Consider the following 15,697-nt stretch of genomic DNA (forward strand, 5'->3'; position numbering starts at 1 on the left):
TGGTAAATGTTCTTCATTTTCTAGAGGATAATCTTTAAACAATCAAGTAAAGAAGTTAATTTTTTTTGAGTTTTCAATTTTATTGGGTTCTGTTCAAATTTTTAGCTTCATTACCGACTCTCACAAAATATTATTTGATTATACAAAATGTTTAGAGTTTGAGGTTCAACTTCATCACCAATTCAACCGTTAAGAGAATAACATCACTTGATAGCAAGAACTTCCATATCAACGTCCTCAGCTGCAACAACCTCACATTCCATAATATCAATATAATGGCACCAGAAAACAGTCCAAACTCTGATGGAATACACATCGGTCCATCCAATAAGATCACAATCACAAAGTCCAAAATTGCAACTGGAGATGATTGCATTTCTCTTGGAGATGGAAGCAAACTAATTGAAGTCACCAACGTGACGTGCAGACCAGGACATGGAATAAGCATCGAAAGTCTTGGAAGATACACTAACGAAGAACTTGTTGAAGGTGTCATCGTAAAGAACTGCACGTTAATTAACACCACTAATGGTGTTAGGATCAAAACGTGGCCAGCTTCTGCTGCTAGCAGCACCGCCACCAATATGCACTTTTTGGACATTATAATGGTCAATGTTAGCAACCCTATTCTAATAGACCAAGAGTATTGTCCGTGGAATCAGTGCAATCGGCAGGTATGGATCGCATTCTCGAACCTTTCATTCATTTTTTTTCATTATAACTTAACAAATAAACCATTTGTTGTCTCATTTTAATTTTTAGATTCCTTCAAAAATTAAGATTAGTACAGTGAGCTTCAAGAACATTAGAGGAAGTTCTGCAACTCTGCTGGCAATCAAACTTATTTGCAGCCGTCACTTACCATGTGACGATGTAAAAGTAAGCAACATTGACCTCACTTACAATGGAATAAAAGGTCCTATTTCCTCCCAATGCACGAATGTGAAACCTATCATTTCAGGAAGACCGAACCCCAAGATATGCTCCTGTCCTTATGTTGTCCAATGGATTGTTCATTGCCATAGAACTTCAAATATAATAGACAACCTTAATTAAAAAAGAAGACCGCCTCTATCCATTTGACTCTCATTCTTTTGAGTTTCTTTTGTTGTACTTTTCGAAATAAATAAGATGGTCGACTGTTTGAAGGAGACTTTGTGTCGTGAACAACCTAATGTTTTTATTACCACCACCTTATATAATAAAATTGTTCCAAGTCTTGTTTTTTCGTTCTAGTTTTTTATTGGAAATAAGACAATGTAATTGTAACAACCATTATTAAAAAAAAAACTAATCCATTACTCAAGAAAAGAATCTTTAACCAACAAAAATATCTAACTCCTCTTTCAATTAGTTACCCTAAACAAATCAATTACCATTAGAAATCTTTTAGACAGAATGGATGAGTTAGATTGAATCTCCTAACTACTTCCCATATTGCACAGATCCATCATTATTGTTAAAGAAGAATTAAAATTTGAGGTGACTAATCCAACAAGTCGTGTCCTTAAATCTATCTTTTTCGTCAATGGTGTAATTTTGGTTGCAACTTTTGGATATGACTTGTTAAAATTTAGCTTTCAGATTAGAAAATTAAGTGACAAGTATTAATATGTATTTTAGGAATTTACATTTAATATCGAATTATCTACCTATTTATCCCGACCAAGTTTAGTTATAGGAAAAATGTCGATAGTCCTAGAAAAATTAAATATCAAAAGTAGCTAAATGTTCTAGGAGTTTAATGTACCAGAACTCATCAAAATTTGCCCAAATCCATGGTAAATAAGGCCAAAAAATAACAGAAATCACAAAAGAGAGAAAATAAAAACAGAATTTGGTCTTGATGGATGATGCTATGTTTCCTTTTTTCAAGTCTTAAGATATTTGTTGTTCATGAGTTTAGCTGGGTTGAGTTGAGATATTTTTAGACCTAGCGCAATTAATTGGATCATAAATTTATTCAACTGAAACAACCCTTACTACATAATTAAATCTTTTGATTTTATTGTTTAGAATAAAATCTTAAGAAAAAGAAAAAAAAAGGGAACTAAGCCATTTGGAAATGGCAAATGCCCCTGCTAAGATTTGGACCACGATTTTAAATTTGGATTCAGCAACTAGCAACTGATACCCTTGACGTTCCCCTGCATCTACCATGACATACCTACATTACCAACTTATCTTGAATTGCTTATAAGAGTGAAAACTATCCACACAAACCAACACCATTTTTTGTAGCATGCTTTTTCCTTACTCACATGCCTCCTAAGATGTAATCTCATACCTAAAATTTGGACCTTGGGAATCCAAATTTGGCATCTGATGGCCCCCACAATTTCTTGCATCTTCAATGATATGGTCACATTAGTTACTTGTTTTGAATTGCTCCTAGGAGTGAAAACTATCTCTAAAAATCATGTTGCCTACTTTGGTGCTTCAAGCATAAGACTCAAAAGTTAAACGTGTTTAGTTTCGAACAATATTATGTTTGGCTACCTCTTGAAATTTTCTTAACAAACATGTGGGTAAAGACAAAATATGCTAAAAACAACTCATGTTGATCGGTAAGAATAATCACCCTGCTTAGAAACACTTCATGAGGAGTAAATAATGTGGTCATATTCCAAAAGATGTCAGGAAAATGCTAGAGCCATTGGGTGTCAAATTCATACTAAAAAATTTGGTTCAAATCTTGTTCATGGAACATTACATAAATCGGTTTAAGAGGTTCTTGCTTTTTTTTTTTTTTTTTTTTTTTTCTTCTGGAGATGTAATCCATTTCATGCCTCGTAAGATGTACTCGGTTTCGAGAATTTTCTCGAGATGTAATCCGTAACACAGTCCCCTTTTCCGATTTTCATATCTTTCAATCTGTAGATCGGATCAATATGATTTCTTAGGCAAAATTCTAGATCATGTTACGGGGTACATCCTAGTATTTTTTTGTAATTTTTTCTTGACTACCGGATGAGTTAAGAGCGTCGAAAGTTCACTCACCATTCTCAGACGATTCTCAGATCTCCGCCTTCGGGTTGAGGTCTTGGCCAAACTTCTTCACTGATCGTGCATAGAGTTGTTCCTAGGTGAATATTTCAGCATTTTAGGACTTGATTCACATAGGAAAAGCTCAGATCTGAGAAATGTCGTTCATAACCTTACCTCGCGAAATGTTCTTGGGTCTTGATGGAGCGTCGGCCTCACTAACCTCTCAATCCTTGTACAAGTCTCTTCCGAAGGTGGATTCCGACGGTGGTCCGTTAAACTTCACGGCTGACTCCTCTCAAATTTCTCTCTAACTCTTTTTTTCTTTTGCAGGGGGTGTGACGGGGTTCTCCTTGGACCCCTATTAGGGCTGGAGTGGCAAAATAGAGACTAGTAAAGACTAGTAAAGAGTTAACCAATTCATCTTGGGATCATGTATAAAACTGTGATTGATAAATACGATTTGGGGAGCCAAGTGATGAGATATGATGTAACGCCCAAAAAAAATAAAGGAAATTAGCTCCAAAAATAACAAGCGCCCCATGTAAGATCCAAAGGATTCAAGGACTTGAAATTAAGAGGATCAAGCAAGTATGCTCTAGACATTTTTCAAAGAAATTCAACATCTCAAGACTTGTTTACTCGAGAAATTCCTTATCAAAGATTTAGGGAATTTGTAATATATTATAGGCATTGAATTTTCTAGGTCTAGAAAAGAAATTTTTATCTCTCAAAGGAAGTATGCTCTAGACATTTTTCAAGACACTGGTCTTACAGGAGCACATCCAGAAAGATTTCCTATGGAGCATAATCTGAAACTTTCTTTAACAGAAGGGGAGAAGTTGAATGATCCAAGTAGATACAGACGGTTGATTGGAAGATTAATATATTTATCCGTTACTAGGCCTGACATAGTGTATTCAGTTCGTGTGCTTAGTCAATTTATGCATGAACCAAGAAAACCACATTGGGAGGCAACTCTTCGAGTTCTGAGATACATCAAAGGTATTCCTGGTCAAGGACTTGTAGTACCACCTGAAATCAACTTAAGATTACAAGCATATTGCGATTCAGACTGGGGCGGTTGTCGAACTTCCAGACCATTAATTTCTAGGTTCTGCATTTTCCTTGGAAATTCAATTATTCCTTGGAAGTCTAAAAAGCAAACCAATGTGTCCAGATCATCAGCAGAAGCCGAGTGTCGAGCGGTGACAAATACTTGTTTAGAGTTAGCTTGGTTAAGATACATTCTTCAAGACTTGAAAGTTCCACTGTCCGAACCAGCATTATTGTATTGTGATAATCAAGCATCATTACAGATAGCAGCCAATCCAGTTTTTCATAAACGTACGAAACACATAGAAATAGATTGTCATATAGTTCGAAGAAAATTACAAGCTAGAATCATCAAACCATGTTATGTTTCGACTAAAATGCAATTGGCGGATATTTTCACTAAAAATTTGGGAAGAAGTCAGTTCGATTTTTTGAAAGACAAGTTCGGTGTGATTGACAGCCACTCTCCAACTTGAGGGGGAGTATTAAGATATAATATTAGGAGAATATATTATAATAATTAGTGTTGGAATATATCTTATACATTCTTAATTAATATTTTTTTTACTTTATGATTTGATTAGTAGTATATTTTATTTGACTCTCAAGATTTAGTTAGTTAATATTTTCCCTTAATTTTAGGTATTCGTCCGTAGCTTGTATCCTATTTAAACATTGTGAATATTAATGAAATTTTAGGTATTCGTCCGTAGCTTGTATCCTATTTAAACATTGTGAATATTAATGAAGATGTAACTTTCTGTCCCAATTCTATTTCTCATTCTTAACATAACTCCAAGTCAGAAATAGAACGGGCCTAATTACTTACAAAAGAAACAAGAACAAGAAAAGAAAGAGTGTGGTGTCCTAGCTTATCAAGGACACGATAAAGAGCCTACAAGTAGGCTACTTGCTGAGTCTTGTACTCCTTCCTTATTTTGCATTTTTTTTTTCAGGTAATAAGGAGCTAGTCGAGGTTGGGAGCGGACTCCGAAGCAGGTGTCATAGACAAGCCTCACCCGTCGTCTTCAACCCATTTGTTTTGAAATATTTTGTGTTCGTTCCTTATTCGGTGTTTTAACTATTATGTTGTGTTTTAATTACTCATGTATGAACACTGTTTTGTTTTAAGTAATGTTATGTTTTAAATACTGTTTGTTTTATTTCGTGAAAGTTTACTCACCTTTTTGGAGTATCGAGTCAGACCGGTCCTTACATATGATGACCAGATAAAAGCCTCGTTGGGCTAGGTCATGAAACACTATGAAATTAGTCTAGGTGAAGGACCCGAACGACCATGACATAAAATTAATTTTCATATTATAGTTTTACTTTTTTAATTAAAAATTTTAGAGAGAAATAACAGTTTCAATCATATATTTTTCCATTTAAAAAATAACAGTTATCAATCACGGTTCTATTTTTATTATAAACTATTTAACAACAGTAAAAAAAATAATAATAATAAAAGAATTAATTAATAATAACTAATCCCTTCCCTCTCCCAATAACTACCACCCTAAAATACTCAACTAACTTCTTCTCACAAAACCATATGTTACAAAAAAGAAAATAATGAATTAGAAATACAAACAAATGGGTTAGTTTATTTATTTATTTATTTTTGGGTTATTACCAGATCAACGGTTATCTTCCATTACACTCTTTTTCAACTATAAAGAGTGAAACAAATCATGCACAAACAAATGTGTTCATACCCATCTCTTTTTCTCTCCCATTTCAACCACATGAGTTTATTTTCAACACTTGCACTTTCTCTCTTAATTTCATTATTCTTTGCTAACCAAGTGACTACCATCGAAGGATCATTCCTCCAAAACCCAAAGATTATGGTCAAGATAACAAATGCTCTAAAATCTAAAAATCAGCTCGCTGTTCACTGCAAATCAAGCAATGATGACTTGGGAGTCCACATGCTGACTCCTTTGGCCAGCTACGACTTCAGTTTTCGTCCAAATTTATGGGGCACAACATTGTTTTACTGTTCCTTCCAATGGCCTAGCTCGTTTCATTACTTCAATGTCTACATAGATAAGAGAGATAGAGATAATTGTGAAAGTATGCTATGTTCGTGGCATATGAGTGAGGAAAATGTCTGTATGTTCAACTATAAAACCGATAATTATGATATTTGCTACAACTGGTCCGGCAAAAAATTCATGTATCCATAAATTTGAAAGTTTGATTTTAATATTTAAATAAATAAATATTTTTTATATGTTGTTTATCTGGGATTATTATTATTATTATTACTTTTTTTTTTTTTTTTTAAAGCTTGACATGATTAGTACGAGTGAAATATAAACGATGTTAATTACCTATCGACATAAATTATAATATGAACATTTGTTAACTTATTTTGGTCACGATTGATAATCAAAACAACTATATCAGATGGGACATTGCATTAGAAGGATTTTGAGGTAGGGCAAAGGTGAGGTAGAGCCTTAGGCTTGGCCTAGAGTAGAGGCAAGTCGGTTAGAGTTGTTACATGTATGATTGAACAAAGTTTAGTTTCTATATAAGTCATGTTCGGTTAGTGACCAACCTTGTCTAAAGTCTAATGTAGCCATAAAGTCAGGCAAAAAAAAGATTTTTCATGAGTGTGACAAAATCGTACCCATAAAGTCAGGCAAAAAAAAGATTTTCCATGAGTGTGACAAAATCGTGACGTTGTATGGTTGAAAATGTACGACTGTGACAATATTTGAAAATGCTAACACAATGTACAGGGAGGTCCATCGAATCAAGTTCACAACCAATTGTTATTAGAAGACAGTCACGGGGTAGTAGTCCCATTTATTTAAGTTCCCAACTTTGGGAGAAATTAATAGAAAATGTTGGGTTTATATAAGGAAATAATAAAACAAATATATGATACAAAAGGCACTTTACATCATGTCATAAGGTAATAATACATACATTTTCCTTGAGAAATGACATATTAGAGGAGGGAAATACGGACTTACCCTAAGAAGGCATTTCGCAACTCGATCGTAGACGGTAAAATAACAATTTAAAGGGTCATTATTTTTTAAAACAAATTGAGAACGAGGAGTTTCCAAAATTTCTAAACCATTTTGGATTATAAAGAACAATAAACGGGGTTTGTCAAATAGTTATCAAATTGTTGTGTCATTTAATGAAAGAAAGTAAGAACTATTTCAAATGAACCCTATGTAGCTGATCTGGATCTCTTCGTGGTGGTTTGGTTTAAGTTTTTGTTTACGATGCTTATGAATGAAATAATTATGTTTGGTGTAGTATGGAAAATGTTATAAGAAAGAGAGGACCAATTCATCTTAGGATCATGTATTCATGATACGTAGATGTACGACATAGAGACTAGTAAAGAGTTAACCAATTCATCTTGGGATCATGTATAAAACTGTGATTGATAAATACGATTTGGGGAGCCAAGTGATGAGATATGATGTAACGCCCAAAAAAAAATAAAGGAAATTAGCTCCAAAAATAACAAGCGCCCCATGTAAGATCCAAAGGATTCAAGGACTTGAAATTAAGAGGATCAAGCAAGTATGCTCTAGACATTTTTCAAAGAAATTCAACATCTCAAGACTTGTTTACTCGAGAAATTCCTTATCAAAGATTTAGGGAATTTGTAATATATTATAGGCATTGAATTTTCTAGGTCTAGAAAAGAAATTTTTATCTCTCAAAGGAAGTATGCTCTAGACATTTTTCAAGACACTGGTCTTACAGGAGCACATCCAGAAAGATTTCCTATGGAGCATAATCTGAAACTTTCTTTAACAGAAGGGGAGAAGTTGAATGATCCAAGTAGATACAGACGGTTGATTGGAAGATTAATATATTTATCTGTTACTAGGCATGACATAGTGTATTCAGTTCGTGTGCTTAGTCAATTTATGCATGAACCAAGAAAACCACATTGGGAGGCAACTCTTCGAGTTCTGAGATACATCAAAGGTATTCCTGGTCAAGGACTTGTAGTACCACCTGAAATCAACTTAAGATTACAAGCATATTGCGATTCAGACTGGGGCGGTTGTCGAACTTCCAGACCATTAATTTCTAGGTTCTGCATTTTCCTTGGAAATTAAATTATTCCTTGGAAGTCTAAAAAGCAAACCAATGTGTCCAGATCATCAGCAGAAGCCGAGTGTCGAGCGGTGACAAATACTTGTTTAGAGTTAGCTTGGTTAAGATACATTCTTCAAGACTTGAAAGTTCCACTGTCCGAACCAGCATTATTGTATTGTGATAATCAAGCATCATTACAGATAGCAGCCAATCCAGTTTTTCATAAACGTACGAAACACATAGAAATAGATTGTCATATAGTTCGAAGAAAATTACAAGCTAGAATCATCAAACCATGTTATGTTTCGACTAAAATGCAATTGGCGGATATTTTCACTAAAAATTTGGGAAGAAGTCAGTTCGATTTTTTGAAAGACAAGTTCGGTGTGATTGACAGCCACTCTCCAACTTGAGGGGGAGTATTAAGATATAATATTAGGAGAATATATTATAATAATTAGTGTTGGAATATATCTTATACATTCTTAATTAATATTTTTTTTACTTTATGATTTGATTAGTAGTATATTTTATTTGACTCTCAAGATTTAGTTAGTTAATATTTCCCCTTAATTTTAGGTATTCGTCGGTAGCTTGTATCCTATTTAAACATTGTGAATATTAATGAAGATGTAACTTTCTGTCCCAATTCTATTTCTCATTCTTAACATAACTCCAAGTCAGAAATAGAACGGGCCTAATTACTTACAAAAGAAACAAGAACAAGAAAAGAAAGAGTGTGGTGTCCTAGCTTATCAAGGACACGATAAAGAGCCTACAAGTAGGCTACTTGCTGAGTCTTGTACTCCTTCCTTATTTTGCATTTTTTTTTTTCAGGTAATAAGGAGCTAGTCGAGGTTGGGAGCGGACTCCGAAGCAGGTGTCATAGACAAGCCTCACCCGTCGTCTTCAACCCATTTGTTTTGAAATATTTTGTGTTCGTTCCTTATTCGGTGTTTTAACTATTATGTTGTGTTTTAATTACTCATGTATGAACACTGTTTTGTTTTAAGTAATGTTATGTTTTAAATACTGTTTGTTTTATTTCGTGAAAGTTTACTCACCTTTTTGGAGTATCGAGTCAGACCGGTCCTTACATATGATGACCAGATAAAAGCCTCGTTGGGCTAGGTCATGAAACACTATGAAATTAGTCTAGGTGAAGGACCCGAACGACCATGACATAAAATTAATTTTCATATTATAGTTTTACTTTTTTAATTAAAAATTTTAGAGAGAAATAACAGTTTCAATCATATATTTTTCCATTTAAAAAATAACAGTTATCAATCACGGTTCTATTTTTATTATAAACTATTTAACAACAGTAAAAAAAATAATAATAATAAAAGAATTAATTAATAATAACTAATCCCTTCCCTCTCCCAATAACTACCACCCTAAAATACTCAACTAACTTCTTCTCACAAAACCATATGTTACAAAAAAGAAAATAATGAATTAGAAATACAAACAAATGGGTTAGTTTATTTATTTATTTATTTTTGGGTTATTACCAGATCAACGGTTATCTTCCATTACACTCCTTTTCAACTATAAAGAGTGAAACAAATCATGCACAAACAAATGTGTTCATACCCATCTCTTTTTCTCTCCCATTTCAACCACATGAGTTTATTTTCAACACTTGCACTTTCTCTCTTAATTTCATTATTCTTTGCTAACCAAGTGACTACCATCGAAGGATCATTCCTCCAAAACCCAAAGATTATGGTCAAGATAACAAATGCTCTAAAATCTAAAAATCAGCTCGCTGTTCACTGCAAATCAAGCAATGATGACTTGGGAGTCCACATGCTGACTCCTTTGGCCAGCTTCGACTTCAGTTTTCGTCCAAATTTATGGGGCACAACATTGTTTTACTGTTCCTTCCAATGGCCTAGCTCGTTTCATTACTTCAATGTCTACATAGATAAGAGAGATAGAGATAATTGTGAAAGTATGCTATGTTCGTGGCATATGAGTGAGGAAAATGTCTGTATGTTCAACTATAAAACCGATAATTATGATATTTGCTACAACTGGTCCGGCAAAAAACTCATGTATCCATAAATTTGAAAGTTTGATTTTAATATTTAAATAAATAAATATTTTTTATATGTTGTTTATCTGGGATTATTATTATTATTATTACTTTTTTTTTTTTTTTTAAGCTTGACATGATTAGTACGAGTGAAATATAAACGATGTTAATTACCTATCGACATAAATTATAATATGAACATTTGTTAACTTATTTTGGTCACGATTGATAATCAAAACAACTATATCAGATGGGACATTGCATTAGAAGGATTTTGAGGTAGGGCAAAGGTGAGGTAGAGCCTTAGGCTTGGCCTAGAGTAGAGGCAAGTCGGTTAGAGTTGTTACATGTATGATTGAACAAAGTTTAGTTTCTATATAAGTCATGTTCGGTTAGTGACCAACCTTGTCTAAAGTCTAATGTAGCCATAAAGTCAGGCAAAAAAAAGATTTTTCATGAGTGTGACAAAATCGTACCCATAAAGTCAGGCAAAAAAAAGATTTTCCATGAGTGTGACAAAATCGTGACGTTGTATGGTTGAAAATGTACGACTGTGACAATATTTGAAAATGCTAACACAATGTACAGGGAGGTCCATCGAATCAAGTTCACAACCAATTGTTATTAGAAGACAGTCACGGGGTAGTAGTCCCATTTATTTAAGTTCCCAACTTTGGGAGAAATTAATAGAAAATGTTGGGTTTATATAAGGAAATGATAAAACAAATATATGATACAAAAGGCACTTTACATCATGTCATAAGGTAATAATACATACATTTTCCTTGAGAAATGACATATTAGAGGAGGGAAATACGGACTTACCCTAAGAAGGCATTTCGCAACTCGATCGTAGACGGTAAAATAACAATTTAAAGGGTCATTATTTTTTAAAACAAATTGAGAACGAGGAGTTTCCAAAATTTCTAAACCATTTTGGATTATAAAGAACAATAAACGGGGTTTGTCAAATAGTTATCAAATTGTTGTGTCATTTAATGAAAGAAAGTAAGAACTATTTCAAATGAACCCTATGTAGCTGATCTGGATCTCTTCGTGGTGGTTTGGTTTAAGTTTTTGTTTACGATGCTTATGAATGAAATAATTATGTTTGGTGTAGTATGGAAAATGTTATAAGAAAGAGAGGACCAATTCATCTTAGGATCATGTATTCATGATACGTAGATGTACGACATAGAGACTAGTAAAGAGTTAACCAATTCATCTTGGGATCATGTATAAAACTGTGATTGATAAATACGATTTGGGGAGCCAAGTGATGAGATATGATGTAACGCCCAAAAAAAATAAAGGAAATTAGCTCCAAAAATAACAAGCGCCCCATGTAAGATCCAAAGGATTCAAGGACTTGAAATTAAGAGGATCAAGCAAGTATGCTCTAGACATTTTTCAAAGAAATTCAACATCTCAAGACTTGTTTACTCGAGAAATTCCTTATCAAAGATTTAGGGAATTTGTAATATATTATAGGCATTGAATTTTCTAGGTCTAGAAAAGAAATTTTTATCTCTCAAAGGAAGTATGCTCTAGACATTTTTCAAGACACTGGTCTTACAGGAGCACATCCAGAAAGATTTCCTATGGAGCATAATCTGAAACTTTCTTTAACAGAAGGGGAGAAGTTGAATGATCCAAGTAGATACAGACGGTTGATTGGAAGATTAATATATTTATCCGTTACTAGGCATGACATAGTGTATTCAGTTCGTGTGCTTAGTCAATTTATGCATGAACCAAGAAAACCACATTGGGAGGCAACTCTTCGAGTTCTGAGATACATCAAAGGTATTCCTGGTCAAGGACTTGTAGTACCACCTGAAATCAACTTAAGATTACAAGCATATTGCGATTCAGACTGGGGCGGTTGTCGAACTTCCAGACCATTAATTTCTAGGTTCTGCATTTTCCTTGGAAATTAAATTATTCCTTGGAAGTCTAAAAAGCAAACCAATGTGTCCAGATCATCAGCAGAAGCCGAGTGTCGAGCGGTGACAAATACTTGTTTAGAGTTAGCTTGGTTAAGATACATTCTTCAAGACTTGAAAGTTCCACTGTCCGAACCAGCATTATTGTATTGTGATAATCAAGCATCATTACAGATAGCAGCCAATCCAGTTTTTCATAAACGTACGAAACACATAGAAATAGATTGTCATATAGTTCGAAGAAAATTACAAGCTAGAATCATCAAACCATGTTATGTTTCGACTAAAATGCAATTGGCGGATATTTTCACTAAAAATTTGGGAAGAAGTCAGTTCGATTTTTTGAAAGACAAGTTCGGTGTGATTGACAGCCACTCTCCAACTTGAGGGGGAGTATTAAGATATAATATTAGGAGAATATATTATAATAATTAGTGTTGGAATATATCTTATACATTCTTAATTAATATTTTTTTTACTTTATGATTTGATTAGTAGTATATTTTATTTGACTCTCAAGATTTAGTTAGTTAATATTTTCCCTTAATTTTAGGTATCCGTCGTAGCTTGTATCCTATTTAAACATTGTGAATATTAATGAAGATGTAACTTTCTGTCCCAATTCTATTTCTCATTCTTAACATAACTCCAAGTCAGAAATAGAACGGGCCTAATTACTTACAAAAGAAACAAGAACAAGAAAAGAAAGAGTGTGGTGTCCTAGCTTATCAAGGACACGATAAAGAGCCTACAAGTAGGCTACTTGCTGAGTCTTGTACTCCTTCCTTATTTTGCATTTTTTTTTTCAGGTAATAAGGAGCTAGTCGAGGTTGGGAGCGGACTCCGAAGCAGGTGTCATAGACAAGCCTCACCCGTCGTCTTCAACCCATTTGTTTTGAAATATTTTGTGTTCGTTCCTTATTCGGTGTTTTAACTATTATGTTGTGTTTTAATTACTCATGTATGAACACTGTTTTGTTTTAAGTAATGTTATGTTTTAAATACTGTTTGTTTTATTTCGTGAAAGTTTACTCACCTTTTTGGAGTATCGAGTCAGACCGGTCCTTACATATGATGACCAGATAAAAGCCTCGTTGGGCTAGGTCATGAAACACTATGAAATTAGTCTAGGTGAAGGACCCGAACGACCATGACATAAAATTAATTTTCATATTATAGTTTTACTTTTTTAATTAAAAATTTTAGAGAGAAATAACAGTTTCAATCATATATTTTTCCATTTAAAAAATAACAGTTATCAATCACGGTTCTATTTTTATTATAAACTATTTAACAACAGTAAAAAAAATAATAATAATAAAAGAATTAATTAATAATAACTAATCCCTTCCCTCTCCCAATAACTACCACCCTAAAATACTCAACTAACTTCTTCTCACAAAACCATATGTTACAAAAAAGAAAATAATGAATTAGAAATACAAACAAATGGGTTAGTTTATTTATTTATTTATTTTTGGGTTATTACCAGATCAACGGTTATCTTCCATTACACTCCTTTTCAACTATAAAGAGTGAAACAAATCATGCACAAACAAATGTGTTCATACCCATCTCTTTTTCTCTCCCATTTCAACCACATGAGTTTATTTTCAACACTTGCACTTTCTCTCTTAATTTCATTATTCTTTGCTAACCAAGTGACTACCATCGAAGGATCATTCCTCCAAAACCCAAAGATTATGGTCAAGATAACAAATGCTCTAAAATCTAAAAATCAGCTCGCTGTTCACTGCAAATCAAGCAATGATGACTTGGGAGTCCACATGCTGACTCCTTTGGCCAGCTACGACTTCAGTTTTCGTCCAAATTTATGGGGCACAACATTGTTTTACTGTTCCTTCCAATGGCCTAGCTCGTTTCATTACTTCAATGTCTACATAGATAAGAGAGATAGAGATAATTGTGAAAGTATGCTATGTTCGTGGCATATGAGTGAGGAAAATGTCTGTATGTTCAACTATAAAACCGATAATTATGATATTTGCTACAACTGGTCCGGCAAAAAATTCATGTATCCATAAATTTGAAAGTTTGATTTTAATATTTAAATAAATAAATATTTTTTATATGTTGTTTATCTGGGATTATTATTATTATTATTACTTTTTTTTTTTTTTAAAGCTTGACATGATTAGTACGAGTGAAATATAAACGATGTTAATTACCTATCGACATAAATTATAATATGAACATTTGTTAACTTATTTTGGTCACGATTGATAATCAAAACAACTATATCAGATGGGACATTGCATTAGAAGGATTTTGAGGTAGGGCAAAGGTGAGGTAGAGCCTTAGGCTTGGCCTAGAGTAGAGGCAAGTCGGTTAGAGTTGTTACATGTATGATTGAACAAAGTTTAGTTTCTATATAAGTCATGTTCGGTTAGTGACCAACCTTGTCTAAAGTCTAATGTAGCCATAAAGTCAGGCAAAAAAAAGATTTTTCATGAGTGTGACAAAATCGTACCCATAAAGTCAGGCAAAAAAAAGATTTTCCATGAGTGTGACAAAATCGTGACGTTGTATGGTTGAAAATGTACGACTGTGACAATATTTGAAAATGCTAACACAATGTACAGGGAGGTCCATCGAATCAAGTTCACAACCAATTGTTATTAGAAGACAGTCACGGGGTAGTAGTCCCATTTATTTAAGTTCCCAACTTTGGGAGAAATTAATAGAAAATGTTGGGTTTATATAAGGAAATGATAAAACAAATATATGATACAAAAGGCACTTTACATCATGTCATAAGGTAATAATACATACATTTTCCTTGAGAAATGACATATTAGAGGAGGGAAATACGGACTTACCCTAAGAAGGCATTTCGCAACTCGATCGTAGACGGTAAAATAACAATTTAAAGGGTCATTATTTTTTAAAACAAATTGAGAACGAGGAGTTTCCAAAATTTCTAAACCATTTTGGATTATAAAGAACAATAAACGGGGTTTGTCAAATAGTTATCAAATTGTTGTGTCATTTAATGAAAGAAAGTAAGAACTATTTCAAATGAACCCTATGTAGCTGATCTGGATCTCTTCGTGGTGGTTTGGTTTAAGTTTTTGTTTACGATGCTTATGAATGAAATAATTATGTTTGGTGTAGTATGGAAAATGTTATAAGAAAGAGAGGACCAATTCATCTTAGGATCATGTATTCATGATACGTAGATGTACGACATAGAGACTAGTAAAGAGTTAACCAATTCATCTTGGGATCATGTATAAAACTGTGATTGATAAATACGATTTGGGGAGCCAAGTGATGAGATATGATGTAACGCCCAAAAAAAAATAAAGGAAATTAGCTCCAAAAATAACAAGCGCCCCATGTAAGATCCAAAGGATTCAAGGACTTGAAATTAAGAGGATCAAGCAAGTATGCTCTAGACATTTTTCAAAGAAATTCAACATCTCAAGACTTGTTTACTCGAGAAATTCCTTATCAAAGATTTAGGGAATTTGTAATATATTATAGGCATTGAATTTTCTAGGTCTAGAAAAGAAATTTTTATCTCTCAAAGGAAGTATGCTCTAGACATTTTTCAAGA

The 15,697-nt window shown here is 33.5% G+C and overlaps 1 pseudogene; it reads left to right on the top strand.

Moving 5' to 3' along the window:
* The first annotated feature begins 275 nt into the window (after positions 1-275).
* LOC147789897 (exopolygalacturonase-like) overlaps positions 276-15,697 on the top strand; it is a 63,238-nt pseudogene continuing 47,816 nt past the window's right edge.

This window comes from Cucurbita pepo, chromosome 12 (assembly GCF_057944985.1).
Source record: "Cucurbita pepo subsp. pepo isolate OVF chromosome 12, ASM5794498v1, whole genome shotgun sequence".
NCBI classification, from domain to species: domain Eukaryota; kingdom Viridiplantae; phylum Streptophyta; class Magnoliopsida; order Cucurbitales; family Cucurbitaceae; genus Cucurbita; species Cucurbita pepo.